Raw genomic sequence first — 12,472 nt, forward strand, 5'->3', positions numbered from 1 at the left:
TACAGCGACTTATTTAAGTATGACTGTAGTCGAAAACTTTCTTCCTGTCACTACTACTACGATCTAGTCGTGACTCAAAAGAAAGGAAAAAAATACATTACGATGACTGACTCAATTATGATTTCTCTCACTTACCTTAGTTTCCTATGGATAACTAACAACGGAAATAACAGAAGTCACTCTTTGATGAACAGCACGGCCTTAGGAGCGATTCTGGACGCTTTGAGGGGCGGACAAGACAATATATGGATGGAGCCCAGTGAAGCAGATAAGCGCTGCAGTCCGCTATTGGACCGTTTAACAGCACAACTAGTATGCTGTGGCTCACAAAGGTCATTGGCCTTGTCACTGATAAGAAGCTGTTTATGTACGAGCTGACGACTATTCGAGTTCCTTTGTTTCACTATATTGTCAAGTAATGGTGCGTCTTGTCTTGCAGATATCGGTATACACGTTTTTGCTACCAGGCAGTAAAGCAACAGTGAAAGGAGCAGTGATGGTACCAACAGTTGCTACCATGCATTACTACACTGGCATATGTGAATGTTATAATATTATAAGTGAACTTGTACCTTTGATTCGATAGACGTCCTCCACTGTTACTACTATATAATAATTATTATTCGGATTTTTCCTGTCTTAAGAGCATTTTAGCTTAAGAGCGTGGTGTACGAGACGCGATTCGCTTTTCTTGACAAAGTACCATCGGTAACGATTCGGTAAATATCGCATATAGAATACGTCCCTACATATTATTTCTCACGTATTATATTCTTATAGAAACATCACTGATGATTATTTGGCAATAAATGTGAAACACGTCTGGTGTACCACCAACTTAAATTGCAGCACTCTGACGACTGGAAAAACCAATACAATATTTGCTGCAAATGATGGAGAACACTGAATATCAGAGAAAGCGATTATTGGACTACACCTCCGTGTTTAGACGCAAGCAGTCGCTTCTGTTACAAGCCCCTCTATCCGGGTATGTATAACAAATGGTTTGCAGTACAGTTACGCTATAAGCAATCACTCAAGAAATGTTCGCTATATCGCACTGCCACCTCGGGCGCCGGGTACTATAGTCAGCTGATGATGATAACTGCAAAAGAAAAAATAACTGTTCCTACATATACATCTACATGGATACTCTGCAAATCACCTTTAAGTGCCTGGTAGAGGGTTCATCGAACCACCTTCACAATTCTCTATTATTCCAATCTCGTATAGCGCGCGGAAAGAGTGAGCATCTATATCTTTCCGCACGAGCTCTGATTTCCCTTATTTTATCGTGGTGATCGTTCCTCCCTATGTAGGTCGGTGTCATCAAAATATTTTCTCATTCGGAGGAGAAAGTTGGTGATTGGAATTTCGTGTTGTGTTTCATTTTCGTAGTGTGCATTGTTTCTCTGGACGGCGTGTCTATTTTAAGTAACAGAACGTACGTAGGTAGCTGTGAAATTTGATACTATTGTCACACAAAGCTATCTGCACGTTCATGGAATACTTGCGAACATATTCAGATCAGGCAAGTAAACCGCTGAATGTATAATAAGCAAAAACTCTTACCAGAACTACTTACTTAGGCGTCAATTTATTGTGTAGAAACCACTACAACCATGGAAACAATAAAATATGGCAGATTTTCTACCTGATGTATTACATGTTTATATACTGAAGTGCCAAAGAAACTGGTATAGTCATGCATATTCAAATATAAATATATGTAGACAGCAAGTGTCTGGCGCAGTTATTAGATCGGTTACTGCTACTACAATGGCAGGTTATCAAGATTTAAGTGAGTTTGATCATGGTATTATAGTCTGCACACGAGAGATGGGACACAGCATCTCTGAGGCTGCGAGGAAGTGGGGATTTTGCTGTACGACCATTTCACGAGCGTACCGTGAATATCAGGAATCCAGTAAAACATCAAATCTCCGACGTCGCTACGGCCGGAAAAAGATCCTGCAAGAACGGGACGAACGACGACTGAAGAGAATCGTTCAACGTGATGGAAGTGCAACCCTTCCCAAATTCCTACAGAACCAGTGATGGGCCATAAACAAGGACCAGCGTGCAAACCGTTCAATGAAACATCATCGATATGAGATTTCGGAGTCGAAGGCCCACTCGTGTTCCCTTGATGACTGCAAGAGACAAAGAGTTTCGCCTCGCCTGGGTTCGTCAACCGACATTGGACTGTTGATGACAGGAAACATGTTGCCTATTCGGACGAGTCTCATTTCAAATTGTATAGAGCAAATGGACGTTTATGGGTATGGAGACAACCTCCTGAGTCCATGGACCCTGCATGTCAGCAGGGACTGTTCAAGCTGGTGGAGGCTCTGTAATGGTTTGGGGCGTGTGCAGTGATATGGGACCCCTGATACGTCTAGGAACGACTGTGACAGGTTACACGAACGTAAGCATCCTGTCTGATCACCTGCATCTCTTCACGACCACTGGACCTGGGCAATTCCATCAGGACAATGCGACAGCCCAGACTTCCAGAATTGATACAGAGTGGCTCCAGGAACACTCTTCTGAGTTTAAACACTTCCGCTAGCCACAAAATTCCCCAGACATGAACATGATTGAGCATATCTGCGAAGCCTTGCAACGTGATGTTTAGAAAAGTTCTTAACTCAGTCGTACTCTTACGGATTTACGTACAGTCTAGCAGGATTCCAGCACTACTTCAGACATTAGTCAAGTCCATGCCACGTCGTGTTGAGGTACTCCTTCATGCTCGCGGGGCCCCTATACGATATTAGGTAGGTGTACCAGTTTCTTTGACTCTTCAGTGTAAAAGATTTCATCAGCGTACTGAAGACTCATCTCGATGAACAATATACCACTTACAGTTACATACGTCTCAACACATTTCTAAAAGTGAGTCACAGTGGCAACGATATTTTTTGGGGTTTCAGACGTTAGGCAACCCTCATGATGAAACAGCTGACAAGTTAGTGGAAGGAGCTACACACGTAGTACATGTTGGGATTTAAGGCTAAATTAGTGAAGGAAGGAAGACAGGAATTCTCGAAGGTCATGCAAGGTGTAGGCCTACATCATATTCTGTGGCAACCCAAAGTGAAATTTCTTTCATGCTAACCAGTTTTAATCCAGCCGCTGTGGTCGAGCGGTTCTAGGCGCTTCAGTCCGGAACCGTGCTGCTGCTACGGTCGCAGGTTCGAATCCTGCCTCGAGCATGGATGTGTGTGATTTTGTTCTTAGATTAGTTGGATTTGTTTCTAAGTCTAGGGGACTGATGACCTCAGATGTTAAGTCCCATAGTGCTTAGAGCCATTTTTAACCAGTTTCAATATTAACAATTATACACGTGTCCTAAATTTTCAACACACATTTCTCGAATAGGATAAAAAAATTCCATTTATGGAGTGAAGAATGACATATAATAAAGTAATATATTTGCGTATCAGATACTTGACACGGTAACAGAACACTATCGGCGGGCTCGGTGCTGCAGGAGTACACCTTACAACAGTGTTTCTGTAATCAAAGGAGAATAAATGTGTACTATGACTGGCAATCCCTTGCGACCTGTTATCTGACAATGTAGGCACACTGCTTTACGATGTATAAATATTTTTAGTATCTATTTATGGCTTACGTACCTGTACATTTAGAATTATTTCGTCATGTTGTTTATTTGTAGTGGTGTAAAGCTTGAACAATTGTTCCTCTTCAAAACTTTTGTAAATAGCGATTAGTGTAATTCATAGTATGAAAATGATTCAATAAGTAATGTAACACTTTTCTTTTCTCGGCCAGTTTGTGGTGAAAAGCTGCGGTCTTTTGTTGGATATCGTGGAATATTCCCGCTACTGACCCTACACTTTCATGAAGTTCCGATAACTGGCGGCGCTAAACGTACCTTCCAAATGGCGTCATTGAGTTTCTTTAGGCGGAAAATCAGAGCATCACACATATTCATAGGCACTTGCAGAGTGTTTACGAAGACCTGGCTGTAAACAAAAGTACTGTGAGTCGTAGGGCGAAGGGTCTGTAATCATCGCAACAAGGCCGCGAAACCTGTCCAATCTCCCGTGTGCCGGCCGGTCGCACAGAGCTGTGACTCCTGCAATGTTGGAACGTGCGGACACTCTCACTACAGGCGATTGACGGATCACAATCAAACGTCTCTCTGTTGGTAACGCTGACATACTCGTCCCCCCAATTGAGTTACTCAAGGATGTGTGCACGCTGCGTTCCTCGCCGCCCAACAGAAGACCATAAAGAAAGATCCAAGAGTAGACCACAAAGAGCAACGAAGGACTGTCTGTGCGGAACTGCTTTGACGCCACTAAACTGCTCGTGACAATGTCTTGCCGAACAGCGAAGATTATTGATGCAGCAGACCACTGGCTCCGGCGTCTACCAGTAGACTGGTACCATGCTGGAGGGTCTCCAAGCAAGTGGCGTAAGCCCATCACATTGACCGGCGTTTCTATTGAAAACAAGATTTTGTAGCTGAAAGAGTGGGGAATAATAGGGTGTATTGGAATCTTGAATAAAACCAACCTGCCTTCAGAAAAAAGTGTTGCATTACTTAATGAACGGGCGGATACTACGGCTTTGTGACATCCTTTTCCACCAAACAGTCCATGCATCCAGGTCAGAGAGAGTGCAACGTTATACTGATGTGCTGGCTCATACTGCCAAGTTCTTTGTAAGTTTGACTCGAAGTTCTATCACCGAAATAAGGTCAAATACCTTCACAACCCGTGAAGTTTCATTTCGTTTGCTCCTTATTTCCTGGATGCTTCGCCGGCCTCTGGTGGCCGAGCGGTTCTAGGCGCTTCAGTCTGGAACCGCGCTGCTGCTACAGTCACAGGTTCGATTCCTGCCTCGGGCATGGATGTGTGTGATGTCTTTAGGTTAGTTAGGTTTAATTAGTCCTAAGTTCTAGGGGACTGATGACCTCAGATGTTAAGTCCCATAGTGTTCAGAGCCATTTGAGCCATCTGAACTTAATGAACGCCTCTTGTTGAATGAGGAGAAACAGATTCTTAACCCTCAAAAATATTCCTTTAACCTGATCTATGCCAGAAACAGTATTGCGCTCACTCGTTTCTATATCTGTCACTTATTGTTCAAATGGCTTTGAGCACTATGTGACTTAACTTCTGAGGTCATCAGTCGCCTAGAACTTAGAACTAATTAAACCTAACTAGCCTAAGGACATCACACACATCCATGCCCGAGGCAGGATTCGAACCTGCGACCGTAGCGGTCGCTCGGCTCCAGACTGAAGCAACTAGAACCGCTCGGCCAGTCCGGCCGGCTGTCACATATGCATTTCTTCGGCGATCGACAGCAGGAAGTGTGATGTGGTATTGCTCAGTAAAGAAATTTCTGAACAAAGTCCTTAATATTTCAATATTCCGTTTACCATCATCTGCTCCGGTGTCATCAAAATCTATACGTACTGAGTTTCACTATTTGAATGATCGCACATTCTGCCATGAATCATGAAGCCAAACGCTTTCCATTGTAGTCTTCCATTCATTAGCAACTGTCAGAATTCAATACCATACTTCTAAGCGGAAGGAAAGTTTCAAGGTTTGGACAATTTTTGCCTTGGGTGGTAAAATTTTCGGTAACAGTTCAGGAGCAATGAAACAGTTACGTTTTAAGACGCTAGCACAGTATTACTCTTATAGATCTCCGCACAGTCATTCCCATTTAGAGGTACCTTTTACAAGGCCGAGAGGTTCTGTTCATTTTCCAAAGCTTTCTAAAATTCCAGGTTTGTAACTCCTCTGATGCGGCATGAAAATCACGAGAAATTAAACCCGGGGCATAGGTTGAGGATCTTGGCTGCAGAAAAAAAATGTTTCATCCTGCATATTGTCGATAACTGGAGAAGTGGTAGCCTATGTTTGATGATCACCACATTTTTCATCAGTATTCTAAGTTAAACCACCGACTCCTCTGTAGTGTTTTACAGAGTGCAGAGACTAAACAAGTATTTCTTTTGTGTGTAGTCGCTAGATACACTGACAGAAAAAAATCGCAACAACGAAAGTTGGTGGGCGTCTTTCTACATCTGAAATAAGATGTTACTCAAATTTCGCGCCAGTCTCCTGACAGAACCGCTAGTAACACCACTAACAGAATGCAAATTAGATTTGCTTTAAATACTAGCTGTAACGGTTGTGATCGCTGAAGATGGGCGTAGTGAGTTGATGTTCGTGAAGAACGCCTTTAAGACGACATAGACGATGTTATCAACACCTCACTGAGTTTGAACAAAATGATAATTAAATCAAGACCCTACACTGTCGACAGGCGTTGACATACATCGACGGGGACGGTGGAAAATGTGTGCCCCGACCGGGACTCGAACCTGGGATCTCCTGCTTACGTGGCAGACGCTCTATCCGGCACAGAGGATAGTGCGACTGCAGGGATTTATCCCTTACACACTCCCCGTGAGACCCACATTCCCATCTTAATGTCCACACACTAATTCGTAGTGCCCCTGACCATTACACTCATTACTCACAGCAGACTATCCTACCGAGTCCCGTAAGAGTTCGGGCAATGCGTGTGCATCCAGCGCAGAAGAAGAAGGTCAATGGCCGGTTAGGCTTAACTATATGAAGATGGTATCTTTCTTTCGGACTTGTCCGAAAGAACAGATACGATCTGCATAGAATTTGAACGAGGTCGTGTAATAGATAGGAGAAGCTGGACATTCCTTCTGTGATACTGCAGAAAAACTTGGCAGGAATGTAGGCACTCTACATGACTGGTGGCAGCAGTGAGCACGAGGTTTGTGGTTGCAAGGAAACCAGGCTCTGGATGGCCACATGGCACTAACGAGAGGGGAGACCATCGTTTTCGGCGTATGGCTCTTTCGAATCGTAGAGCGCCTGTAGCAGCAATATGAGCAATGGCTGGCACCACAGTGGTACACGATACAGTTACAAATCGGTTACTTCAAGGAGAACTCCGAGGCAGACACCCTGTAGCTTGCATGCCGCTGACCCCAAACCACCGCCATTTGCAATTTCAGTAGTGTCAAGCGAGGGCTCATTGGAGGGCATGTTGGAAGTCTGTTGTGTTTCCTGATGGAAGCTGGTTCTGCCTCGGTGCCAGTGATGGCCGTGTGTTGGTTAGGAGGAGGCAAGTTGAGGGCCTGCAACCAACTAAGTGCTAGACACACTGGACCTGGAGTTATGGTCTCCAGCGTCATCTACAAACAGCATTAACCGTCCCTGTATTGAGCAACCTCGTGCAACAGGCTTAGAGCTCCACCCCACAGACTGAACTGACTTCCGACAGCAGTACAACTCAATACATGCACATCTGCATGCTTGTATTCAACATTAAACTAGAATTTCACATTTGCAACCGCTTATCTTGTGCTTAGGTTAACCTGTGATCTTGCAATGATTTTATTATGTAATGTTGTTACTCTATATTAATTATTTTTGGTGTTCAGACTTTTCCGTCAGTGTACTAACTTTGCCTATCGGCTACAGATTTCGGTACACAGTCCCATCCTCAAGTTGTGAGTATGTGACACACCTACAGCGAGCGAGACGACTGCTTGCCAAAGGATGGCCTGATGATGGTAGTGTGAACCGAGATGTAGCCAGTAGACAAAAGTAAATATATTACAAAAAATGGTTCAAATGGCTCTGAACACTATGGGACTTAACTTCATCAGTCCCCTAGAACTTAGAACTACATAAACCTAACTAATCTAAGGACACCACACACATCCATGCCCGAGGCAGGATGCGAACCTGCGACCGTAGCAGCCGCGTGGTTCCGGACTGAAGCGCCTACAACCGCGCGGCCACGATGGCCGGCTATTTTGACAGTTACATCTTGTTATTTTCTTGTTTCACTATCCTGAATTTGGCTACAGAGCCATCTCCAACTGCAAAGGTAAGAACTAAAACCAGTAAAACAAATGAGTAACGAAATGCAAGTAATGACTGCGTTTTATATACATTGTTTAAAGTGCATTATTTCCAGAGTCAGCAAATATCAGATATCTGAAATACATGTCGTCTCTGAAATATTGCAAAACATACTGGGACGTGTAAACTACTCGTTTTCTCATAAGCTCTGAGCGCGATTTGAAAACAGAGTTACAGCTAATATAATGCCCTAAAGACACGTTTTAACGTACTGTGCTGTGAAGATGCTGGCCAACACAGTGCTGTGTTAAGAATGAACTAACACTGAGATTCACTGTACTACTTAAGACATTATTATTCAGGTGACAGCCGCCGTACGAGCTACATAATCTTTATATTAAGGGAGAGGAACATGTTGCTTATTCTATGTAAGAGTGTAACTTTTAGTTATACGATATATATGTCTGCGTTTACTTGCACACTGATGAGCCAAAACATTATGATTTCCTGATTAATAGCTTACTTGTCCATCTTCGGAACGAAATCCATCACAGATTCTGCGTATCAGGGATCCGACAGTTTGTTATTGGGTTTTTTGGTGGTACGTAGCACAGCACATGTAATTCGCGTAAAAAACGGGTCACTGATTTACGTACTCGGTGATGGCGTCAGATAGCGACCCAAATTGGTTCCAAAGGATTTACATCAGGCAGATTTGGTCGCCGAGACATAAACGTGAGTTCACTATAATGCTCCTCAGACCACTGTAGCATGGTTCTGGCTCCGAGACACGAAAAATTATGCTGCTGAAAGATGACATTGCCGTTGGGGGAAACATCAAGCATGAAGAGATGCAGGTGGATCGCAACTGTCTGTCTTCGATTACTACCACAGATCCCATTGAAGCTCTGGAGAAAGAGTCCCAATCATAATACTGCTCCCGTTATCCTGTGCCCTTGGCATGCTGCACTTTTGAAGCCGCCGTTCACTTCGATGACGTCTTCTGTGGAGACGACCATCACCTAGTGTAGCAAAAATGTTATCCATCCGAAGAGCCGACACGTTTCTGTTGATCGACTGTCGAATCTCGACGGTCCCGCACCCACTGCTACCGTAACTGACGATGTCGTTGCATCAACATGTAATCACGTAGGGGCCGTCTGCTCCAGAACTCCACGCTCAAAACGATGTGGTCCGAAGCGCTTGTGCGAGTACCAGCACTGTGCTCTTTGGGCAGAGTTGCCACAAATCACCATCTATCCTTCTTCACAGAACGGACCCGAAGTTCTGTGAAGAGTCGTGGCCGTCCATCCATTTAGTGCCTAGTGGTAGTTTCACTGTCCTACCTACTTCCGCAGATGCTCACGACAGTAGCACGCGATCATTCGATCAGCTTCGCAGTTTTTGAGATATTCGTCCACAGGCTCTGCGTAATAATAATCTACCCTTTGTCAAACTCGCTTTTCTCGACGGATTTCCCATTTGCATCCCATATCTTCGCTAGGATGGTCGCCTGTCCGTGCCTGATCTGTCTACATAATTTTGTTACCGCATCACATACGCGCAACGCCACAAGGCGGCGTCCAACGTCGCATTGGGCACAAGTCATAAAGTTTTGGCTTATAAGTGTATCTGATTCCTCCGCAATAGCGTGCTTATGTTAAATGTCCATGAGGTGCCATCACAATTTCTACGAAGGCGTGCTGAAACGTAAAACCTCCAAATTTTATGTGAAAACCCTGAAAGCTTTTTAAATAAAACAAAAGTTATTAACATTCCAGAATGAGATGTTCACTCTTTTTTTTCAAAGAGAATACAAATCTCTAGTGTTTTATACAAATGACGGCCTTCTGCATAAAATTAAAAAAAAATTATTGAAAATGTAAATTAGTATACTTTTTCAATATTAGGTTTTTGTTTTCAGATCATGTATCATACTAATTTATTTATTTATTTTTATATAGTTGTTGAGATCACATACTCTTCAAAGAGTGTGCGCTGATATGAAACTTTCTGGCGGATTAAAACTGTGTTTGGGACCGACACTCGAACTCGGGACCTTCGTCTTTTGCAGACAAGTGCTCTACCGTCTGAGGTATCCAAGCACGATTAAAGCCCCGTCCTCACAGCTTCACTTCTGCCAATACCTCGTCTCCTACCTTCTAGACTTCACAAAAGCTCTCCTGCGAGCCTTGCAGAACTAGCACTCCTGGGAAAATACGTATTTATTTCAAAATATAGTCTCTTAGGTGACGAACACATTTCTCCCAACTACAGGCCAGTTTGCTGCTACAGTCACTGTAGAATGTTTGACTTTGTTGACGGAGCCATAACTCTACCTCTGCTTGCACCGCTTCATCGTTATCAAAGCGAAGTCCTCGAAGATGCTCTTTAAGTTTTCGAAACATGTGAAAATCGTATGGTGCCAATTAGGGACTGTATAGAGGAAGATCGATGAAGAGTGAATTCAAGGCGTTTGATTGTTGCACATTTCTCAGCGCTCGCGTGTGGTCTGACATTTCAATGCTAAAGTGCCCCGTTTGTGGGTGAACTCTTCGAATTCGTATCTCGATTAAAACACGCTCTTTCTCCACGCACTCACACAGTTACGTTACATATCGCCATTCTACACGTTCCATTTCAGAGCCCTCTAGTGGAAGAGGGCTGTAAATATAGACATGAAGAATAACGATGTACAATGTTAGTGACGTTTGTTTGACTTAAAAAGCTTTCGGAGATTACTCATAAGAAATTCGGAGCTATTAATTATAAGCTTACTGTCGTTTTTGATCAGTACGTATTGTATGTATCAACAGCGCGCGAGCACATACGAAATAGCATACAAACATACAACCTCTCACGTTCCCCCACCCAAAAGTATTAGTCAGTAACGATTAGGACTTTTAACTAATCCCTACACGTTATGAAAGTAGGAGTTCAATGTGCGCGCCGCTAAAACTCAGAAACGAGTTGTCAAGGGGCTTATATGGTGTGGTAGCCCTCTGTCCCAAATCCATGAATAAGCTTCCCGTTTTTAGCTGAAGGGCGTGCTTTTGAAGATATAAAGGCAGGGAAGTTCCGCCCTCTAGAAATTTCTAGAACATTTCAGAACATTCGGGATAGTTCGAGAACATTCCAAAGCTCCACAATGATCCGGGAGGTTCTGGAATGCTCGGGAAGAGTCTGGTACATTTTTAAAGATTCCAGAATGTTATGGAACATCCCGGAACATCCCAGATCATAGCGGGATATTCCAGAACGCTCTCCAATATTGTGAAATATTTTGAACCATTGTGACGATTCGATGCCTTTTTGGTATGTTTTGGAATTCGTCACTGGTGCGCCTACCCGAGTATGTAAAGCAAGACCCGTCGTGGGTTCGAACGTCAGTTTCTTATTAGTGACGAAGGGAGGACCAGAAAAAGTAATGCACTAAGTGAATAGAAACAAACAGTGAAGTGTGATATGTCAAAGTGATACAGTGACTGAGTATAAATCGAAAATGAAGAGTGAAGGGTGAGTAAATTGCACGTAGTGAATTTTTTAGTAAAAATATGATTTGATTCACATTTTTGACACTGCCCAAAAGTAAAAGACTAGGAGATCTAGCCAGTTCTGAAGCAAAATTGCGAAAACGAAAAGAACAACGAAAACGGGAAGCAGGCGAAAAGCGCGAACATACGACAATGAGCACCATGACAAGCAGAGAAATCGAAATAAACGGACTGAAGAATCAAGAATTGCGACACAGTATTATTACAAAAGACCGCCAAATCAAGCCAACCATGAAAATTTCATCCTATGAGAAGCGCGGACGAGGACGAGTAAACAGTTCAACCTGACAAATATGAAGCATTCCCCTACGACCCGACGAAAGAATATAACAAATACGTCGTTATCGGGAAAATGGATAACATCTGCCAATTTGCAACGCGAAGAAAATCAGTATGGAGACACCAGGATTCTGCTGTATGAATGGAAAAATTCGGTTACCACCACTGGAAGCACCTTCGCAGGAATTTTTACATTACATAGTCGGGGATTCTCCAGAATCAGAATAGTTTTTTCGAAATATAAAAGCGCACAACACCTGCTTCGAAATTACTTCTTTCGGTGTCACTTCGATCAACTCTAGCAGAGATGAAATTTATTATTATGTTCTTTTCCGTCCAAGGACAAATGTATCACAACATGGGGCCGTTACTACCACTACCCAACGAAGACCATAAATTTCTGCAAGTATATATCATCGGAAGTAGAGAAGTAGAAATTTAGCAACGATGCACAAATATCAGTGGATTCAGACGGGAAGTAGTCCGGGATTTAAAGAGGATCATATGTTAGTACTGTTAATTGATTCAGATATTCAAAACAGCCCTACACCGAATGATTTGTGATGACTATAAAGCTATAAATCGAGCCCACAAATTACCACGCGGAGGACACGGACCTTGATATAATGCACCTCAGACAGACGAAGTAGCCGTCGTAATTTTGAACAACGAAGACACAAGCTGCGACATAATCGTACAAGGAAGAAGAGAAGGACTACAAGGCATTGCAGA

The 12,472-nt window shown here is 43.2% G+C and overlaps 1 protein-coding gene across 1 annotated transcript in view; it reads right to left on the reverse strand.

Annotated features, from left to right (window-relative positions):
* The window catches only part of LOC124712149 (UDP-glycosyltransferase UGT5-like), a 60,946-nt gene extending 60,739 nt beyond the window's left edge, over positions 1–207 (reverse strand). The window contains exon 1 of the mRNA XM_047242446.1: positions 136–207. The gene's annotated coding sequence lies outside the window, so the exon portion shown is untranslated. The remainder of the gene's footprint in view (positions 1–135) is intronic.
* Between the last annotated feature and the right edge of the window lie 12,265 nt (positions 208–12,472).

This window comes from Schistocerca piceifrons, chromosome 8 (assembly GCF_021461385.2).
Source record: "Schistocerca piceifrons isolate TAMUIC-IGC-003096 chromosome 8, iqSchPice1.1, whole genome shotgun sequence".
In the NCBI taxonomy this organism is placed as follows: Eukaryota; Metazoa; Arthropoda; class Insecta; order Orthoptera; family Acrididae; genus Schistocerca; species Schistocerca piceifrons.